We start from the raw sequence: 19,052 nt of genomic DNA, 5'->3' as shown, positions 1-19,052 counted from the left end.
AGACGTTTTTTGCTACTATTATGAAAGGCAATCAATTTTTTTATACCCGATGAACTTGGCTAAAAAACTGTTGAACACCATTTCGAAAACATTTGTCATAAAAGAGACATAAAGCCGATATAATTTTGCTGTTTTTCATGTTGAGTTTAAAAGTGTTTTGAATGTTTTATAAAAGTTTTGCCTTTGGCACAAAAACTCGCATCTCCCTAGTTTTATCGGATAGCCTGGAGGCTACTAATTCTATATAATTTTTTTAACTAGAAAGAAGTTGTGATACGAATAGCAAAAAAAAGTTTAATTAGCAACTAATCTGTAATTAATGGCTAAAATAAGTCGATTTCTGATAACGCATGGTCTGTTTATGAACAAAATGTTGGGCAAGCATGTAAATATAATAATTAAATTGAAACAAACACAGCAACTTTTGAAACACAACATCTTGTATTTTTTTAACTATATAAACATACAACACTAGAACCTGTATTTTATAGAAATCTCATTGTTATGTTAATTTAAAACAAAATTTTTCATTGCTAATTATATTATGCAATACAGAAATTAACACGAGATATAAAATTATAATCTAATTGTACCTATGATTTGCATTATTTTCGCAAATGATCTTAAGGACATTTATATGTAAATACAGACTAAAAATTTAAAAACAGCGCCACGTTTTGGCCGTTGCGTAACTGTTTTAACAACAATGAACATTTTCACTTTTAAAATATAAAATTACTTTTTTTTGCATTGCCTTCGCCTCTCCAAACATTATAAAGCTCTCTTTTATAGTACAAACATGCTATTTAATAAAATATAGAAATATCAGTCAAAGTAGCACCCGGTGGCAGCTAATTTTTTACGAATTTATCAGTACACGAACTGCTCTATACAAAGTATAAAGGTAATCAAGGGAACTCAGCGGAACTTTTTTTCAAAAGTTTAACTAAAGATAACAGTGATAATAAGTCGCTGCAGAAAAAACCACAGCATTTACATCCTGTTAGGTTTTTTCATGCAGTCATAAATCAAAAAATACTTTTACTTCTTATAAATTTTTTACTTCGCTATAACTAAACAATTTGATTTTAATTATTTCACCTTTAATAAGTAATATTTTATGTGGGATATTTTTTGATTGCTTTTTTAGGAATAAATAGAGTTAAGTTTACATCTTTTATAATAATGCTCTTTGTTTTGTTTTGAAATAAATAATTTTCTACGAAAACAATCTTGATACTTACTTAAGTTATTATGTTTTGAATTAATTTAATATCGGTTTATTTAACTTTTCATTTACTTTTAAATTTGATCGTTTTAGTATCATAAGTTTTATTTTTTGTTCACATTTTTTCTTATGATTATATGAAAAATGATCCTCATATACCTAGATTTAAAGTTTATTTGTTTTGTTTGCATTTTTTATGTTCATTCTTATATCTAGTGCTAATTTTCCTATTTTGAAAGAATTTTTTACTTTTCATCAAGATTAAGAGGCTATTAACAAAATAAAGCTTTTGAAGTTTACATAATTTAAATAATTTTTGTTTCTCTGATTCAACTAATGATTCAATGTTTTTTGTTGCAACAGGATTTCATGGTTTTGATGTAGTAACAGGTACAATATTTTTAATGACTTGATTTTCAAAATTACAATGTTTTCATTTTACCAATTCTCATCATTTTACTTTTGAAACAAAATCATAATATTGAACTTTTGTAGACTTTTATGGACGTTTGTGTTAAAAATAAATTCAAATTCTATCATAAATAGCAAAATACAAGAGAAGAACAATTAAAAAACCTTTTTTACAAAGCTTACAAACTTTTGAAAATTTTCAGAATTAGAAAAAAATTAAATTAAATTAAAAAAAAACTGCAATTGAAAAATTTGTAAAAATGTAAGAAGGAAATACAAATAAAACATTTTTTTAATATCAAGTTTTCACAGCTTAAAAGAAATTTTTTACAGCTATGATTATATAAGGAAATTATTTAAGATTAACATAAAATTATTTAAAGACATTCTCTGTTAAGAGCGGCATAGAGTGATTTATGAAAACAATATGAGCTTAGAAAAGTATATGGCCAGATGACAAAACATGTGGCAGAATTTTCATTTTTTTATTTAAACACATTTCAGAAGCAAGTTTAGAAGTGAAGAAAGTTAACGTTATTTGTAGATTCATTTGTAGATATCAGATTTAGTACTGGTGGTTTTGAATTCAGAACTTTTCAGAACTTTTTACTCTTTTATATTTCTGCGTGTCTAAAAAAAACTGTTATGGTCCAGCTGAATTATGGTCGACTATCAGGAAAGATTCGAAACATTCGCTAAAGCTCGGGGTGTAACAAGAAATAACAAAGCTGCTTATTTTCTCAGTTGTCAAACTCCAGTCATCTCCAAACAGTTGTGCAATCTTGCAAGCCAACAAGAGACTCCTTTGACAGTAAACCATCTTTCGTATGATCAAGTTGCTCAATTCATGAAAGAGCAATACAATACAATCAAATTCCTTGTTCGTGAAAGATTCAAATTTTGGTCAAGCATTGGTCGAAATCAAGGTGAATCTATTCCACAACTGGTTGCTCAAATTCGACAATTGGCTGCAACTTGCAACATTGCTAACATCACAAATCCACTGGATGAAGCTCTTCAAACACATTTTATCTGCTCTATTAAAAATAAAGCAGTGCTCAAAGCTCTTTTCAAGTGCAAAAACGAAGATCTAACTTTCGCCAAGGCCGTAGAAATAGCAACCGAAACCGAGGAGGTCGTCAAGGTAGCCAAGGAAACTGCCGTTGGTCCCTCAAAGTCTCCGATGTCTCTCCCAATCAATAAGTTGTTATTAATAAGCTATTATTATTATTATCATCATCATCATTATTATTATTATTATTATTATTATTATTATTATTATTATTATTATTATTATTATTATCATTATTATTATTATTATTATTATTATTATTATTATTATTATTATTATTATCATTATTATTATTATTATTATTATCATTATTATTATTATTATTATTATATATTCAAAAAAGTAGTGGAATTTTCATTATGAAATAGATCACTAAAAAATTGTTATATAATACACAAGTTACTTTAATAATTAGTTTTAAAGATGACTTTTAATCGGATTGTTGTTTTTTGATCCTTCATTTTTCTAACTTTTATTTTGGGATTATTAACTTTCTCACCAAAGTTGTATTTTTTTTGTTCGTGATTTTAATAGTACTAATGCCAATTAAAATAAACGTAATATTCGGACTATATTTTTGGTATGGAGGATGAGGAGGAGGAGAGCATAGTTTTGATGAGAGGGATTATTGATTTGAAAGAGGAGTTGAAAACAGCATCATAATGCTAAAAAAACTAAAAGCGCAGCAGCTAAATCAACGTTTTTTTAGAAGAGTCAACAAAAATTCTTTGTTTTTTTTAAGAATTTTAAACGGTAACATGCATTTTCAAAATTACTGATATTTTACAGACTAGCGTTAGAACCAGACTAGGGAATGTCATTGGGTCCCGTTAGGCCGCTGAACGGGAAATTTCAAAAAAGTTTTCAGATCCCGAACCCTTTCGGGTATAGAACCGTTAAATACCCGATAGCCCGATAACCCGAAACAATGATCAAACGAGTGAACGAGTACCAACAGCTAAGAAACCGAAACCAAAAAATTATGGGATACCCGTTCGGGTATTGAATTTTTTAAAACCAGAAAACCCGAACCCGTTTGGTTTGTGACTTTATCACCTTTCGGATCCTAAAACTTAGTAAAAGATTTAAAAAAATTGCGAAAATTGCTTAAAGCCACTTAAATTTGCTTCGAGTTATGGCTTACGGTAATTTTAGCATCTTTGGAAAAGTCTGTAAAATGCTTAAACTAAAATTTAAAAAAAAGGTACTAAATTTAAGCTGAGAGTTAACTAATGAAGTATTTAATTAAAGCCCACAGTTAATTAAACAACATGAATAAATAAAAAAGGTTAAATGATGTGAAAATAAACACAGTTTTGATACCAAAAGTTAACTTTCTAAACAAGTTAGTTGCCTTATCATCATAGAATTAAAACACTGGCAAGTATAGCATTTTCAGAGCCAAAGGCTGTCGTCGACGAGGAATGGTTCAATCTCCGAGTCTTCTTCCCCACTTCTGCCGAACAAACTTGACAAGAACTTTTTGACAGCTTCTTTAGAATACTTGAACAAATATTGGAGACTGAAGTTAGCTCCATTAAACTTTGCTTTCAAGAACTTGACGTTTCTGTCGTGCTCCTTCTTCACTTCCTTAAAAAAGGGAGCGCTTCAGTTTTGGGCGGCCGTCTAAAATAATAAATTTAATAAAAATAAAGCAAAATAATTAACAATATCATTAAAAATAATTTTAAACAAAACTTTGAATGCTTCCAATTGTCTCTTGATTCTTTGCAACTTTAAGCAATGCTTGAAGGTAATTAGCACATTAAAAATGAGCCATATTATTTAGACACAGTGAGCAGTAAAAACTTTATTCTGAGAATTCCTTCACTTGACGATTTTCAGAGTTAAACAACTTTGATCATTTAATGAATATCGATCTAATTTATGAAAGAGCCAGAAAAAAAAAACTGATTTTAGAAGACGTAGTTCTAGGAAGAGGGCAGTTAGGGGTTAAAGCGGGATTAGTGACGCTCTGACTACCGTAACTTTTTACAAATCACCCTCATTCAACATCATTCTCAACATCCTAAAAATTAGATTGTGCCTACGCCTCTTTGAGAGCTATCAAAACAAAAAAAATTTTTCAAAGTTTTTTTCTCAAGGTCATTTTAATTGCTATGGAAAAGGCAAGTATAAATTGATCCAAGTTACATGAAAAATGAAATCAGTCAACATAAATGATTGGGGTTGAAAAAAATATGGTTTGAAAACAACTGAAAGTTTTTCGAAACAAAACACAAACCTAATATCTTCACAAAAATTTAACTAGGGTAACCTGGGGCAAAGCGAGACACCGGGGCAAAGTGAGACAATTAGGTTTTCTAGCTTTGTACAGAATTTTTTTAAAATGATTCAGTAATTTTGTTTAATTATATTAAAAATTTCATTTTTTTTATGTTTTAAAGTAGTTTCCATCAGTTTTTTCATATAATATGACATAGAAAAGTCGGTTTAAAGCTTACGAGTTGCGTCAATTTGATTGAAAAATCAAAAATTTTTTTTTTTCTTATATGGAAAAAATCCACGTACGCTGCCATTTTTTACTACATAACAAACATAATATTGAGTTTGTAATCATTTATTTGTTATCTTTCAGCTGCCACTCTTATTTTTTTGTCAGATTATTTTGTTTCAAAGATATTTAAGAAATTTAGAACTTCACATTTACAGGGAAAGTGCGACAACGCTAGTTACTTTTGCAAAAATAGAGTTGGTTGTTTCATTTTTTAGATGAAAAAATTAACTTAAGGCGAAAATAAAATTCTTGCGTGAGCAATAAAAAACCCATTACACTTCTTGATAAAAATAAACTTTTTTTTTAACAAACAAAACAAAGTTATAGAGAGAGCACTTAAATAAATATATTTTAATATAAGGATTTGATTTACCCTTATATTTATATATTTTTCATATTTCAATTTTTTTTTAATTATTTATTTTAACCCACCAATATTACATTGTCAAAGTTAAGCAGATATTTAACAATGAGTATGAATCGGTGTAAAAATAATGATGGTGTGAAAACAAGAAAAAAGGCAAACACAGCTATGTCTGATTTAATTGGTAATATATACACTTTTTTAAAGTAAATATAATATAGTAGTATTTGAATATTACAAATAATGTTTTAATAATATATCATTTTAATAATGTTGTTATTGTTTTCTTATAAAAAAAGTTGTCTTAACATTAAATTGTTAATAATAAAATTAATAATATTAATAAATAACACAATGATAATATTTTGTTTCCAGGGAAAGGAAGAGATTTTATGCCATCTGAGCTACCAACTCTTGTTGCTGTTCTTCGTAAAGCTATACTGATTAAAGAGTTATCAGCAAAGAAAATCTATCCATTAGATGATTTGGTCAAGGAGACTAGATTGGAAGTTGTTAAACAATTGCAAGAAGCAAACTCAGAATTTTTACCTCCAGTTATTTACACAGATAAGTCAATTGACAGAAAGATCAAAAAAGCATATAATGATGTACAGGACATTTGCAGAAAAAGGTTTACCAAAAAGGAAGAAATAGACAAAACAATAAAGTCTATGTCAAAACTGTTTGATATAACTAACTGCAAATGTTCTATTCTTTTCTGTAATGAATCAAATTGTCTGGGATGTGAAAGAAAGGTTCACATCAACTGTACATGTAAAAAATCAGGAAAGATTCCCTTGATAGAGTTAGAATTTATTCATGCACAGAAAAGAAAAGAGGGGGAGAAAGCTCAAGTTGTGATAGGATCAAAAGATTGTAAAGAGATTATAAGGAAACAAAAGGCAATAGAGCAAAGTAGTAAGAGAGAATAGTATCTTAAGAAGACCAAAGAAAAGGTAAATGTTAAGTTGCTGCCAATTAAAAAGACAGTATGAGTTTTTGGAAAAATGTAACAATAAGGAAGGGTATTCTAACAGTGACTTAAAATGTTCTAACTCCATAGAAAACTCTGATGTATCAGATAAAAGTAAGGGTTTTAAAGTAAAGCGAAATTATATGAAGATTAAAAATATGGCTTTTGCTGCTATTAGATATGATGTTTCAAACACTGCTGCTGCTGCAATTGCTTCAGGGTATTTAAAGGATATGGTGGAGGCTAAAATTGTTCCAGAATCAGCTCTTTTTTTATTGGTGGACAAAAATAAAGTGCATAGAGCCAAAGATAAGGTTATATCAGAGTGTCAGATTCTTGGAGAGAATAGACTTGAGTCTAAAGATGTTTCTTTTATTCTCTTTGATGGAAGAATTTACAAAACTAATGTATTCACATTTAATGAGGAAACAAAAAAATTTTATCCTGAAGTTAAAAAGGAAGATCACTACACTTTGACTGATGAATATGGTAAATATCTTCATCATTTAACAAAAGAAGAAATACCTAAAAAATCAAAGATTAAACCTGCTGAACATATTGCAAATGAAATACTTCACTGGTCTACTTTGTACAGTGTTAAAGATACATTAAAGTTCATTGGTTGTGATAGCACAACTACAAATACAGGTCATAATGGAGGTGTTATCCATTGTTTAGAGGCTAAATTAGAAAGAAAGTTAGGATGGCTAATATGTTTACTTCACACAAATGAACTTTGCCTTCGACATTTAATAGAAGAGCTTGATGGTAAGACAACCTCAAAGACAGGTTTTTCTGGACCCCTAGGGAAGTTGCTTTCCAAGGTGACTGAAATGGAAAGAAATAACAATTTCAAACCAATATCCGTAGGTCCTGGCTTAATTGAAATTTGTGAAGAAATAGTAAATGAGTTATCTTCAGATCAGAAATATGCCTATAAAATATGCCAGAAAGTAATTTCAGGAATTCTTACTGAAAGTTTGGCAAACCAAAAACCAGGCACTATAGTCCATTCAAGGTGGCTCAACACAGGCTCTTCCTTACTTTTATTGTGGGTAAGCAATCATGGATTAGAGGGAGATGAGCTAAAAAACTTAGAATTAGTTGTTAAGTTTCTTGTATCTTCTTGTTTCTTGTATCTTCTTGTTTCTTGTATCTTCTTGTTTCTTGTATCTTCAATCTTCTTGTAGTTTACTTCCCAATGTGGTTCCAAATCAAAGTGAAGCATAGTTGGATAGAGGGGCCATGACACACCTTGAACCAACTCATCCTTATCAAACTTCAAGATAAAAATATACAGAAGATTATTGAAAAATATGTGAGATCTTCAGCATGGTATTCTTATTCTGAAATCTTGTTGCAAACATTACTTTGCAGTAAAGACAAGATTGAAAGGAAATTTGCTGTTAATAAAATTCTGGAAATTAGAAAACATCAAAATATGGGAAGCCTAACTCCCAGAGCATACAAGATTCCTAATTTAAACTGGGATGCAACCACATTGACTGACCTTATAGCATGGAAAGAAGCTTATGAACCCATCTTAACCTGTCAAATCAACAATAATGATCTAAAAAAATTCCTGGAGTGTCCTATGGTAGTTCCTTATTTCCCTGTTCACACACAAGGAGTTGAGAGGGCAGTTAAGGAGGTAAAATTAATTTTCCTAATGCTTAACAATATATTTTGATTAATAAAAATTTAAGAAATACTTACTGTTATGAAAGTAGATTTTAAAACAATTAGCTTTTTTAAGGTAACTGCAGCTTCTGAAGCAGTGTTTGGTTTTGAGAGAAGAGATGGTTTTATCCGAGCAAGAGCAGAAAATAGAGCGCTAATTAAGGGTCTGCGTCTCGGAATCGTTTTCTCGAAATGATCCGGGAAAAGCGTAACGAGACGAGAAATTTCCCGGAAAAAAATAACGAGACAAAGGAAACAATTATCCCGGAATAAAGTTACAAATCGGGACATAAATTTTTTCTCGGAATTTAAAAACTGTGTCCCGGATAATTACGAAACGTTACGAGACAGATCAATTATATTAACTAGATATCTAACTCGCGGTTTCGCAGTGAAGAGAATTTTTTGCCACCCAAAATGACGCACTGTGATTCAAAACAACAACAAAAATGGTTCTAAACCCCTCACAATTTTTTGATAAATATAGTGCCCTTTTTTAAATAATATTAAATTAGAATGATCATTTATTTAAAAAGTAAAAGCAGTATTTTAATAAAACTTATATTTTACATTTTTATGGTTAAAAGAAATTAAAAAATTTAATATTATTTTCAAAGAAATCTAAAAAATGAGAAATTTTTATTTAGTAAAAATGGAGAACTTTTAATCTAAATTAAAGTCTATATTTACTTTGAAGATAATCTTATAACTTTATATATTTTTTGAAGAAATAAAAATGTCAATGAACCCATAAAAACCTTGTCTTCCGCCATTTTTTAACAGTGGTTTATTATATCAAAATAAATGAAAATGGCGGAAAACAAGGTTTTTATGGACTCATTGACATTTGTATTTCTTGAATTTGAGTTTTTTACTTGTATGACTTGTTTCAACATATCAAATATAGTTTCAAGAGACATATTTTTGTCATCATATGCTACTTAGAAATTTGTTAAAAGGTTTTAACTTGAATAATGATTTACTATTCAAGAAGTGCTAGATATTTGAAATAGCATTACTTAACAACTTCAGTATTTCCTGTAATATACAAGTAACATTATTTACTTAAACATTATATGGAACGTAATGTGGTAATTGTCAAAGAAGTTATAACATAAAATGTTAAACAGTGTAAAGTGAAAAATAACATAAACTACTCAAAAATGTTTCTGATATATATTAATGATTTTAAAAACAACAACAACAAAAAGGTTAGATCTTATCCCGAATATACGTGAATTAGGAGTGGATAATTTACGAATTTAAGGATTTACTTAACAAAATCAAATAAAACTGAAGAAATTAGCAACTAGAGCATAAATTAATGCTACATTAGATAGATTTATTTCAAAAGTGAAGAAAAAAACTAAAACAATGTGGTAGAAATTATGATTCTTTTAAAGAAAAAGAATACCAATGGCTTCAAGAAATTCTTATGATCATTAAAAGTAGCCATTTTGGTTCTGGAAAACCCCATAAGCAATGGGTGGTCCTTGGGAAGCAAAGGAAAAGAGAAAAAATAAAAGAACTAGGTATTGAAATCTTGCTCTATTGTTAGTCTCTGCAAGAATTAAACTTTTTAAAAAAAGTCAAATGTTTTATGGATCAAAAAAGTTAAAGACACTTTGGATAAAACCTTTCCCTTAAATATGAGTGTAAAACAAACTCTTGTATTAGAAGTGAATAATGACCTCAGCGGTAAACAATACTAAATAGTCAGAAACTTAGCCCTCGGACACATTTATCCCCTTCTTCCAACATATTTTAGTGGAAAGATTTAAATACTATCCCAAAAATATATTTTTTCCCCTGATTTCAGTTGCTACCATTAACTTTTACAAAGCTGTGTTTATGTAGATGGTATAACAATATCAATAATAGCAGCTGAAATAAATAATGGTAATTGTGCCAGAAATTTATTAAATTTTACATTAAGGATTAACTAGTATGTCTCGTTATGCCTCGTTATGTCTCGTTATGTCCCGTTAAAAAGATGTAAATTCCGGGAAATTGTAAAGTTCCTATTTTGTCCGGGACATCTCGTCTCGTCTCGGTATCGTCCCGGATTTCGACTGAAAATTGAAAATTGTCTCGAATTTTATCGCTAATCGGGACAAAGCTTTTAGGATCGTCTCGTCTCGTCTCGATTAAAAAAAATAACGAGACGCAGACCCTTAGCGCTAATGCCTCTTTTTAATAGCAAGAAGAACCTCTATTTATTTTAGCATTTATCTTACTCATTTTTAGTGTCTATTACGGAATAAATTATGAAATGAGTTTAATTTTTATTTGTTAAATTTTATAATATTGATATCGTATTGTAGAATATGCATTTATGAAACCTGGTACCTATACATGGGGTATGAGGCGGAGCTTACGCGCCACTCCATGCTTTCTAAAAAAATCCATTATTATTGATATCCAATCTGGTGAAAAAAATTGTCTTTTATACCATCTGTATGGGATACGCTTACACATAGATTTTGCTCCCCCCTCCCCATTTCGGTAAATATTTGCAAAATTAAGGTCTATTTTTGCAAATGTTTCTTTCATTTTGATAGATTTTTATATACCCACCCTTAATGTGTGTACCTAAAGGCAAAAAAATTCTTGGGGCCGACCTTTTTAGTGAAAGTTGAAAAGTACGGGATGCCCTAATGCATATTGCAGTTAGGACTTTTATGAGTGACATTATTTGTATTAGTTTTCTTTTAAATAAATTTTTCCTTTCTTTCAGAAAGAGACAGAAACATAACATACCCCATCCCACAACTGATTACATTTAATATTATTATACTTAGATGACATTTTAACATATCAATAATGTAAAAAAACAACTTTTTTCGTTAGAGGCCAAGAAAGAAATCACATATTTTAACGGATTGAGTTAGTCTTAACAGACACATCCATCAGAGTTTCAGAGATAAATGTGAAAAAAGGTGGCAAGAAATATTCAAATGTCACATGTGCCACAGCAGAACTATTCATAGTCTTTTGTACTTTCATGTTAATTTCTGTTAGATGTAGCTTGCTTCTGAGAAAATGATACCTAACATCAACTGCTAAAACATTTTTGAGGTTTAGTTATGGTCTACGATTTTCATTCAATGGTGCTCCTCTAATCTATTGAGTTGACAAGATTTCAGATCAAATGAACTTTATAAGGTTTTGGTTAGAAAAGTGGTTCCAACAGAAATAAAACTAATTGGTCCAGGTGCTTCAATCAATGACCTTAACCCAATTGACATGAATAATGACATGAGTTTTTTCGGTCTGTTTTATAAAGAAAATGACTCTCATGACTTTCAGTATATTATAGAGAATCAGTATTTCACTAATTGTAGTGTAAATGATGTTATTATCAGTTGCGCTTGTTATCAAGTCAGATGGATTGTTTTGTCAGTTTTATTTGTTAGCCTCGTTTTTATGATAAACTTTAGTTTTAACATATTTTCTATTTTGTGAGTTTTTGTTTTCAGTGTCAGTTTTATTATTTTGTTAAATTTCTAGAAAATAGTTCTTAGTTATCAATTTGTTAGGTATAAATAGGTTAGCAATGTGTATAAGACAATTGTAAATGTTTATATTGAGAAATATTCATTTTCCTTGTAAATTTGAAACCGTAAACATTAATTGTAGTATTGCTCGTATGGTTTGAATTGTGATGATTTGATTTTATGCTTTCATTGATCCATTGAAATTCTTTTTGAAAATTAGTTTTCAATGTGATAAAAGCCCAACAGAATTTTGAAAAAGTTTTAATTAACAATTAAAATTTTTGTTAAATTAATTAACAAAAGTTTTAATTAACAATTTGTAATAATAAAAAACAAAAAACTTAAAATATTTATAAATAATATCATCGGTTAAATATAAATAAAAAAAGAGTTATAATTGAAATTATAAAAAATGACAGGAATAAAAACATAGAAACTAAGAAAAATTGAAAGTTAAATTCTCACAACAACAAAAATTAGATAGAACCCTACAATTCTTATGCGACGAAATCTATGCGCGATTCTCAAAAATTTTTCAACAACGGTTTAAATTAAAGTTTTCAAAATACAGCTGATTTTTAAGTAAATGAATTTTTTTTACAGCTATTCAAAGTGGTAATCATTTTCACAGTAACATTCATTTAGAATTATAGATCTGATAAGTTAGAATTATAGATCTGGTAAGTTGAAATAATTGAAGAACTTTAGAACTTTAAAAAAAATTTAACTTAAGTAAATATCATGACGAACTACGCTGAATTCAATAGCACAAATCTGATATGGAGACATTTCTTAAGAGGAACAGATGAAACAGCCATTTACAAAGTTAGTACATGCAAAAAAATATTGAGAATTGCTGGTGGTTCAACAAAAGGTCTACATTTCCATTTACTGTCTAAACATAAACTTGAAGTAACATTGCAATCGCAAGTACCAAGTTTATCCACGAGAGCTTCAAATTCAAAAGATTTAGAAGAAAAACCTCAAAATAAAAAACCGAATTTCAACAACATCGAAAAAAGAGGAAAATCTATCTGAAGTGTTGGCGCGTATGGTACAAAAAGACGGTATATCATTTAGTACAATTTGTAATTCCATTGATATACGAGCCGGGTTAGTTGCACGAAGATAAAAAAAATGTCCCAAAATCACGTAATACTATCAGAAAAATGGTATTAGACTACTACGAGCAGATTAAAAAGCAAGTTTTAAATGAAAAAATTGATCAAATATCAAGAGGCTCTAAATTTTCCTTAACACTTGATGAGTGGACTTCTTTTGGAAACTGCAGATATATAAATGTGAATGTACATGAGTTCAAAAGCTATAGGAACTTAGGTTTGATTCGCATTTTAGGGTCTATGCCAGCAGAAAAGTGCGTTTCACTTCTAAAAGAAAGATTCCACAACTTTAAAATAAACCTTAAGGATTATATAATTGGTATTACGACTGACGGTGCAAGCGTTATGAAGAAACTTGGAAAAATTCTAGAAATTGATAAACAATTATGCTTTGCCCACGCTCTACAACTGGCAGTTATATCAGTTCTTTACAAAAAAGACACCAGTCACTTGGAAGTTGATGAAAGTTTAGGAGATGAGAACACTTTTTTTGAAAATTTAGATAACAACGATGATGAAGACGAAGATGATGATTATAAAAGGGAACATTTTTATGAAGAGGAAGATTGCTCGAGATTCGAACGATTTATTGTTAATTAATGAAACATCTGAGGTTACAATTAAACATCAAATTATTGGACCTATTGTAACCAAAGTCAGGAAAATTGTAAAAATGTTTAAGAGGTCCCCGACAAAAAATGAAAATTATTTACAAAAGTACGTAAAAATTGAGTTGGAAAGGTCATCCATTTAATCATGGATTACAAAACCCAATGGAGCAGTTTGTTGCTTATGCTTGAAAGATTTGACAAGTTAAAATATTGTGTTAAAACGGCATTTCTAGATTTAGAATTGGATTCCAACTTTGATAATTCAGTTAAGATGAACGAAAACGAATTTAGTGGTACTTTTGATCCCGTTAAAGCAACTGTGGAAGCAGTTTGTCGACGAGACGCAAATTTAATTAAAGCTGACATTGCATTAGAGTTTATGTTGACCAAAATAAAACAACAACAATCCGAAATTGGAAAACAATTGTATGCCGCTTTGAGTCACCAAATTAAAGAGAGAAGAACGCCATTAAGCAGCACAGTTTATTACCTTCATAATTGCCAGGTTACTTCATCGAAAATCCCAGATGATTTTGTACCAAATACAAGTGCCCAAAATAAAAAAATTCGAATAAACCTAATAAAGCGTCTAAGCTCGGCAGATCTAATTACATCAGCAGACGTGAATAGTGATAGTGATGCTCAAATGAGCTAGACTTTATCAAGCAAGGAGTGTGAAAATAAAATCGAAACTGTTAGTGAAGAATTAAATGAAGTTATGGAAAGAGGATTGGCAGCAACACAAACACTACCTATAAGGGTAGAAAGTGTAACTTCTAAAATTCAAAGAGAAATGTCGTTAATTGAAAGTAGTGCCACAAGAGGTAATCATCTTCAAAAAGTATATGATTATATACTATCTATACGGCCAACAAGTGTGGAGTCCGAACGAGCATTCTTAGCGGCTGGGTTTTTATGCTCAAAAAATCGAACGCGGTTAAACGACGAAATAATTGACGCTTTCATTTTTTTAAGGTGGTACTTTCAAAAATGAATATAATTCATGTATACTCATGTATACTCATATTATTTTTACTTATATTGTGTTATCTTTTTAATGCATTGTTTTATAATTTAAATTACTTAGGTTAGTTAGTAATTGAACTATTTTAGTTAACTAAAAAATGAAAAATGATTAATTTATTGATAATATAGTTGTATTATCAATAAATTAATCATTTTTCAGTGTTTAATGAGTACTTAAAAATTTGTTCTTCACATGCTTCACCGTCTATAATTTTTTCTGCTTCCTAATTAATCCCGTGATTTCCCGGGAATAAATATCTCAATCCCGAAATCCCGGGATTGAGAATGTCTGGGATTATGCCATCCCTACATTTAACTCACTATTTATAAGTTTTTTGAGGTCACGAATTCCTAATTTTTGCTGACAAAAAACACAATTTAATTTGTTTTTCACCTTGTTTTTCATTTCATATGAAGTTTTGTTTCGACTATTAGTTCTATTCAGTATTTTTATCGACTTGTTGAACTTAATCTTTCCCTTTAAAAACGACACTTCGAATCTGAACTTAAACTCGACTATATTTATCATTCAGTTTCCACCCCTGAAAATGTAACAAGAGTTTTAAAAGATGGGTTTTTAACATAACAGTTTTAATGTTTCAGTTTTCTTTGAGTTATTTTAAGAAATCTTTTTTTATATTTAATATATGAGGGGTTAGAAGGACAATAGAATGTCATTTTTTAGAAATTTCAAAAAGATTAAACAGTTACTCGATGTTGGGTTTTTTAGAAAAAATACTAGGGGTGTGGTTATAAAGAGTTAAAAAGATCTTTTGATATTTCTTGATCTTTTGTAGCAGCAGCGTGACAATCTCTGTTTTTCATATCTCAGATAATATTTTTAATCACTCGTTTTTATGCATTTTACACTTCGCAGTTAATAAATAAGCTTATATTCAATGTGTACCATACGCGGACAGCAATATATTAAAATCTACAAAAATTGAAGTTCGATGTTAATCTCTATTACCATTAAAATAAAAGAGAAATCTATTTTTGTAATAAGGTTGCAAAATATAGTCGAAAGAGATGTTAAGGGTTTTCTTGGAATAGCAATAAGTAACAAATAAGAAATGTTTAGAGTATCATACATTTGATGATAAAATGAAACAAATTATGTAGAGATTCGCAATTTTTTGTTTGTTTCTGCTTTTAATTTCCTCGCTTATTCAATATATGGAGTACTTTAGGCAGACTGACTTCTTTTTTATGATATTGATCTAAAGTTAAAAATTGAAAGTCTCGCTTTAATGATTCACTTGCAAATAAAATGTTTTACCTGCGTTCTGTGCATTTTGAGTTTTTGGTTAACAGAAGCAAACTCTTTTGTTAACCAAAAAGGTCGCTCTAATAACTTTAAATAGAGAGATAAGAACTGAGTTTTAAATATATCATAATACATATGCTTCTCAATTTTAACAAAACTGAAAACAAGTAATTTTTTGTTTGTTTAAAAGTTCCTGTTAAAAAAACGTGTAAAAACTTTTCTATCACGTTCTTACTTTCAAGAGTTGTCATGAGATGCTCTAAATATTATCAGGAGAACTGAGAGTATTAAGAATATAGAGATTCTCACGAGAACTGAGAATATTTAAAGCGTACCATGACAAATAGAGCAAAGAGAACAATTGCAAACTTTTGTTCCACATTCCATGTTCGAGCTTTCAATTACAACTAAACCCTCACTCTGGCTGAGTTTTCAAACAACTCTAAGTAAGCGAACTGACGTTTTCCAAACGAGAGCATTGCCGCAGGAGATGAATTGTTTCATTGGTGAAAATCGTAAACTTCTATTTTCATTCTCTTGTTTATTGTAATTTCTGAATGAACGACGTGAAAAAAGTAAGTGATTTTATTAAGATTTTATTGTTATAAAGTTGTTAAAATCAGTTTTGAGCAGAATATATTTTTACTAGTTAGGTTTTTAGTGAAAAAGAGATTGAAAGTTCAGTTAATACAATAATTTTATGTTTCGTTGCCTAAAGTTAAATATTTGAAAATTTTTCGTTTTTTTGGTGACATTAAAAAGTTTTTTCGATATTTTTTCTTTTCAAAACTAGTTTGAAAGTTTAATAAAGATGAACATAAAAGAAATGGCTTTTTATACGGTTTTTATATGGTGTAACAGTTTTAAAATATAATTTCTAACCGTTTTTTATTCGACTGTCACCGCTTTAAATTGACATACTTTTAGTTTACATTTTTAAAATACTTTTTAATATTTTTTGCTGCTTCAGCAAAAAAATAGAATGCGAAAATGTTTTTATTTCAGTTTGAAAGTAAATTATTTTTGCATCAAAAATCTCACGCGACTTTTAAATAACGTTGAGCGCTCTGTTAATGCTTTTGGCCAAGCTTCTGATTGGCTGAAATTATTTATCGTATTTCTATTGATTGAAGCGCAACAAAAGTTTGAAAATGGCGTACGACAAGTTTCAATAAATATTTTAATTTTGCATTTCGTAAATTATTTATTTGTTTAATAAATATTTAATAAATAAAAAAATCTTTTTTGAATTGATTTGTGATCATTTGAACTGTTTTGATTTTTTTTATAAAGAAAATAATATCCGTTTTATATTTATTTAACACGATATTGTGTTTTCAAATTTTTCGAAGTTGATTGTCTTGAGTAATTTTTTTGCAAAAAAATAAGTGTTAATAATATGTTATCATTATTATTTTTTCTCTTCAGATTATGAAGATGATTACAAGATATTCATGGAATGCTTCTTTGAAGCGCAGGCGTTGATTACAGAGGACTTAAAAAGATCAATCGATGAACGAGAGTGGCTGATTCGGATACGCAATGGAAAAACTGCTCATGAAGTTTCACATGAGAAATATTTCATGGAGAAATTTTTTGAAGCAGGATGCAAGTTGAATGGATTAAATATTCGTAAAAATATTTTCTCTGAGGATGAGAAAAAACTTATCATTTTATGTTCGACCAACGTTCGTCGTGTCTGGTTATGGTGTCCAGTGAAGATCGATGGATGGACACCGAGGTATAAGATTGAATGGTTGCAGATATTCACCAAAGATACTTTAGTATCAAAGAACGAGTTCGAAGGTCTCGTCCTCCCTTGGATTCAACTCGCTGAAGAATTAAATCTTGAACTTCACAACGACACGAATTTCATCGACGACATTTAGGTATGGCTTCATGGTTCGAATTTCAAACGGTTGAGGATCAAGTACTGTGGAAAAGATTTTTATAACATCGAAGAGTTTAAAGCAAGAAACAAAATAAATGTTTAATATGTTAAATAAAAAATAAATACAAATGTAAATATGTAAAAAGTAAATGTAATACAAGAAAGTTTTTATAACATCGAAGAGTTGAAAAAGTTGAAGTGATACGAAATACTTTTGATTGTTTAAATATTTTTAATATGTTAAATAAAAATGTAAAATGTATAAATAATTCAAAAATTATTTATGGAATGAAATATATATAGAATAAATATAAATAGAAAAAATAAAATATAAATAGAAAAAAAAAGCGATTTTCTTTTAAAACATAAAACGTGGAAAAAAATGGAAAGATTTTCATTTTTATTTGGAGTTTTTGTTGCGAATATTTGTTGTTTGTTAAAGCTTAAGTAAGTTTTTTAAATACTGCAAAAAATCACGGAAATATAATAAAATGATAATTATTTAATGTAATAATAATGGAAACATAAAATAATTAGGTTGTTTTTTTGTTGTTGTCAATGGTAATGAAAAAAATGTTCGAGTTTTTAAGATGAGATTCGATAAATTTTTAGAACGGAAAGTTTTTTGATGTTGAATAAAAAAAAAAAAAATTGGAACTCGGTAAATCGAAAAACAAAATTCTAGCAAATTTTTTTAAAGCTTTGAACGGTGGACATTTTTCAAATTCAAATTTTTTTTGTAAATATAGTAGTATAATTTTATTAAAGATATTAGATTTCTGTTTTATTTCGAAAAACTTTCGGTTGTTTTCAAATCAATATTTTTTCAACCCCAATCATATGTGTTGGCTGATTTCATTTTTCACGTAACTTGGATCAATTTACATTTGCCGTTTCCATAGCAATTAAAATGACCTTGAGAAAAAAACTTTAAGAAAATTTTTTTGTTAATATAGCTGTCAAAGAGGCGTGGGCACAATCTAATTTTTAGAATGTTGAGAATGATGTTGAATGAGAATGATTTGTAAGAAGTCACGGTAGTAAGAGCTAACCATATCCCGCCCTGGCCCCTAACTGCCCTCTTCCAAAAGTTACTTTTTTTAAAATCATATTCTTTTTTTTTTTATTGTTTTAAGTGTCTCATTAATTTTGTTTAATATCATTATTTACTGACTGGGTAAAACACCCAGTGTTCGACGATTTTTTTTACCTTGTTCCATATATAAATTATTCTCTCACTCGTTTTTTAATAAATTATCGATCTCGAAGTTTGATCGTATAGAGAGAAGATTACTCTTTAAGATGCCCTTAAAACGAATGTCCTCGATAATAAATAAGGGAACTACACACACACACACACACATATATATATATATATATATATATATATATA

General features: G+C 29.1%; 1 pseudogene across 1 annotated transcript; it reads left to right on the top strand.

Annotated features, from left to right (window-relative positions):
- The first annotated feature begins 5,551 nt into the window (after positions 1–5,551).
- Positions 5,552–8,594, top strand: LOC145182642 (uncharacterized; annotated as a pseudogene). The gene is made up of 4 exons (XR_016449379.1): positions 5,552–5,777; positions 5,969–7,694; positions 7,757–8,217; positions 8,323–8,594. The product of XR_016449379.1 is annotated as an uncharacterized LOC145182642 (transcript).
- Positions 8,595–19,052: the final 10,458 nt, after the last annotated feature.

The sequence above is a fragment of the Hydra viridissima genome, unplaced genomic scaffold, assembly GCF_058129835.1.
Source record: "Hydra viridissima isolate aposymbiotic clone 2 unplaced genomic scaffold, HvirCarnegie_v1 scaffold_1, whole genome shotgun sequence".
NCBI lineage: Eukaryota > Metazoa > Cnidaria > Hydrozoa > Anthoathecata > Hydridae > Hydra > Hydra viridissima.
This window is presented reverse-complemented; position numbering and strand designations above follow the sequence as displayed.